We start from the raw sequence: 4,367 nt of genomic DNA on the forward strand, positions 1-4,367 counted from the left end.
AAATTAATTCATTGTTGTTGAAATAAATCTTATACTCTCATTATATTCTTATAATTGTTTAGTAATTTTGTGTGTGTTTCTGTGTGTGTGTGTGTGTGTGTGTGTGTGTGTGTGTTTCACTATTCAGCTGGAGTTCGAATTTATTTTATTTCAATATAAATTTTCCAATGATTGTCCATTATGTTTTATTCATATCCACTTGAAATGAATTCAGATATGACAAAAAAAAATTATTTCATAGTTGTTGAAATAAATCTTATACTCTCATTATATTCTTATAATTGTATAGTAATTGTGTTTGTGTGTGTGTGTGTGTGTGTGTGTGTGTGTGTGTGTGTGTGTGTGTGTGTGTGTTTCACCATTCAGCTGGAGTTTAAATTTATTTTATTTCAATATAAATTTTCCAATGATTGTCCATTATGTTTTATTCATATCAACTTGGAATGAATTCAGATTTGAAATAAAAGTTTTTATTTATCAGTTGTTGAAATAAATTTTAAACTTTCATTATATTCTTATAATTGTTTAGTAATTTTGTGTGTGTGTGTGTGTGTGTGTGTTTCACCAATCAGCTGGAGTTCAAATTTATTTTATTTGAATATAAATATTCGAATGATTGTCCATTATGTTTTATTCATATCAACTTGGAATGAATGCAGATTTGAAACAAAAATTTTTATTTATCAGTTGTTGAAATATATTTTATACTGTCATTATATTCTTGTTAATATTATATTCGTTTTTGAATAGGTTAAAGAGTCTCATTTTTATTAATTAGATTAAAAAATTTGTAAAATTATAAATAATTTATTTTTAATTCTGTTTTCTTGATTATTTTATTGATTTCTTCTTTTTTATTTTCAGGGCATAATCCTTTATAAAATTTGTTTGATGCCAAACATCAGAATGAATTTATATAGATATGAAATTGAGCTTCATGACATTGATACTCAAAAGTAAGCTTGCTATTTTTTAAGTATTTTATTTCATACCACAGAGATAAAACACTTCACTTCAATTTTACATTAATTTTCCATACAGTATCTTTCATTCACTGTTTATTTGGTGTCCAGTTGTGTGTGTGTGTGTGTGTGTGTGTGCGCCTGTCTGTGTCTGTGTGTGTTTTACCATTCAGCTGGAGTTCAAATTTATTTTATTTCAATATAAATTTTCCAATGATTGTCCATTATGTTTTATTAATATCAACTTGGAATAAATACAGATTTGAAACAAAAATTTTTATTTAATAGTTGTTGAAATAAATCTTATACTATCATTATATTCTTATAATTGTTTAGTAATTGTTTGTGCGTGTGTGCGTGCATGTGTGTGTGTGTGTGTGTGAGTGTGTGTTTCACCATTCAGCTGGAGTTCAAATTTATTTTATTTGAATATAAATTTTCCAATGATTGTCCATTATGTTTTATTCATATCAACTTGAAATGAATTCAGATATGACAAAAAAATATTATTTATCAGTTGTTGAAATAAATTTTATACTGTCATTATATTGCTATAATTGTTTAGTAAGTGTGTGTGTGTTTTACGATTCAGCTGGAGTTCAAATTTATTTTATTTCAATATGAGTTTTCCAATGATTTCTCATTATGTTTTATTCATATCCACTTGAAATGAATTCAGATATGACAAAAAAAAAAATATTTGATAGTTGTTGAAATAGATCTTATACTCTCATTATATTCTTATAATTGTTTAGTAATTGTGTGTGTGTGTGTGTGTGTTTCACCATTCAGCTGGAGTTTAAATTTATTTTATTTTAATATAAATTTTCCAATGATTCTACATTATGTTTTATTCATATCAATTTGGAATGAATACAGATTTGAAATTTTGTTTCTTGTTTATCAGTTGTTGAAATAAATTTTATAATGTCATTATATTCATATAATTGTTTAGTAATTTTGTGTGTGTGTGTGTGTGTGTGTGTGTGTTTCACCATTCAGCTGGAGTTTAAATTTATTTTATTTTAATATAAATTTTCCAATGATTCTACATTATGTTTTATTCACATCAATTTGGAATGAATGCAGATTTGAAATTTTGTTTCTTGTTTATCAGTTGTTGAAATAAATTTTATAATGTCATTATATTCATATAAATGTTTAGTAATTTTTTTTGTGTGTGTGTGTGTTTCACCATTCAGCTGGAGTTCAAATTTATTTTATTTCAATATAAATTTTCCAATGATAGTACATTATGTTTTATTCATATAAACTTGCAATGAATACAGATTTGAAAAAAACATTTTTATTTATCAGTTGTTCAAATACATTTTATACTGTCATTTTATGCTTTAATTGTTTAGTAATTTTGTGTGTGTCTGTTTGTGTGTGTGCGTGTTTCACCTTTCAGCTGGAGTTCAAATTTATTTAATTTGAATATAAATTTTCCAATGATTGTCCATTATGTTTTATTCATATCAACTTGGAATGAATGCAGATTTGAAACAAAAATTTTTATTTATCTGTTGTTGAAATATATTTTATACTGTCATTATATTCTTGTTAATATTATATTCGTTTTTGAATAGGTTAAATAATCTCATTTTTATTAATTAGATTAAAAAATTTGTAAAATTATAACTAATTTATTTTTAATTCTGTTTTCTTGATTATTTTATTGATTTCTTCTTTTTTATTTTTAGGGCATAATCCTTTATAAAATTTGTTTGATGCCAAACATCAGAATGAATTTATATAGATATGAAATTGAGCTACATGACATTGATACTCAAAAGTAAGCTTGCTATTTTTTAAGTATTTTATTTCATACCACAGAGATAAAACACTTCACTTCAATTTTACATTAATTTTCCATACAGTATCTTTCATTCACTGTTTATTTGGTGTCCAGTTGTGTGTGTGTGTGTGTGCGCCTGTGTGTGTCTGTGTGTGTTCTACCATTCAGCTGGAGTTCAAATTTATTTTATTTCAATATAAATTTTCCAATGATTGTCCATTATGTTTTATTAATATCAACTTGGAATAAATACAGATTTGAAACAAAAATTTTTATTTAACAGTTGTTGAAATAAATTTTATACTGTCATTATATTCTTTAATTGTTTCGTAACTTTGTGTGTGTCTGTTTGTTTGTGTGTTTGAGTGTGTGTGTGTTTTTTACCTTCAGCTGCAGTTCAAATTTATTTTATTTCAGTATGAATTTTCCAATGATTGTTCATTATGTTTTATTCATATCCACTTGAAATGAATTCAGATATGACAAAAAAAAAATTATTTCATAGTTGTTGAAATAAATCTGATACTATCATTATATTCTTATAACTGTTTAGTAATTGTGTGTGTGTTTGTGTGTGTGTTTGTGTGTGCGTGTGTGTGTGTGTGTGCGTGCGTGCGTGCGTGTGTGTGTGTGTGTGTGTTTTACCATTCAGCTGGAGTTCAAATTTATTTTATTTCAATATAAATTTTCCAATGATAGTACATTATGTTTTATTCATATAAACTTGCAATGAATACAGATTTGAAAAAAACATTTTTATTTATCAGTTGTTCAAATACATTTTATACTGTCATTTTATGCTTTAATTGTTTAGTAATTTTGTGTGTGTCTGTTTGTGTGTGTGCGTGTTTCACCTTTCAGCTGGAGTTCAAATTTATTTAATTTGAATATAAATTTTCCAATGATTGTCCATTATGTTTTATTCATATCAACTTGGAATGAATGCAGATTTGAATCAAAAATTTTTATTTATCAGTTGTTGAAATATATTTTATACTGTCATTATATTCTTGTTAATATTATATTCGTTTTTGAATAGGTTAAAGAGTCTCATTTTTATTAATTAGATTAAAAAATTTGTAAAATTATAAATAATTTATTTTTAATTCTGTTTTCTTGATTATTTTATTGATTTCTTCTTTTTTATTTTCAGGGCATAGTTCTTTATAAAATTTGTTTGATGCCAAACATCAGAATGAATTTATATAGATATGAAATTGAGCTTCATGACATTGATACTCAAAAGTAAGCTTGCTATTTTTTAAGTATTTTATTTCATACCAACTTCAATTTTACATTAATTTTCCATACAGTATCTTTCATTCACTGTTTATTTGGTGTCCAGTTGTGTGTGTGTGTGTGTGTGTGTGTGTGTGTGTGTGTGTGTGTGTGTGTGTGTGTGTGTGTGTGTGTGTGTGTGTGTGTGTGTGTGTGTGTGTGTGTGTGTGTGTGTGTGTGTGTGTGTGTGTGTGTGTGTGTGTGTGTGTGTGTGTGTGTGTTTTACCATTCAGCTGGAGTTCAAATTTATTTTATTTCAATATTTGTTTTCCAATGATTGTTCATTATGTTTTATTCATATCCACTTGAAATGAATTCAGATATGACAA

General features: G+C 25.9%; 1 long non-coding RNA gene across 1 annotated transcript; it reads left to right on the plus strand.

Annotated features, from left to right (window-relative positions):
* Positions 1–870: 870 nt before the first annotated feature.
* LOC129961068 (uncharacterized) lies at positions 871–3,984 on the plus strand. Its single transcript, XR_008783753.1, has 3 exons — positions 871–956; positions 2,666–2,757; positions 3,914–3,984. It is a non-coding gene; the product is annotated as an uncharacterized LOC129961068 (long non-coding RNA).
* The last annotated feature ends 383 nt before the right edge of the window (positions 3,985–4,367 follow it).

Source organism: Argiope bruennichi, chromosome X2 (genome assembly GCF_947563725.1).
Source record: "Argiope bruennichi chromosome X2, qqArgBrue1.1, whole genome shotgun sequence".
In the NCBI taxonomy this organism is placed as follows: Eukaryota; Metazoa; Arthropoda; class Arachnida; order Araneae; family Araneidae; genus Argiope; species Argiope bruennichi.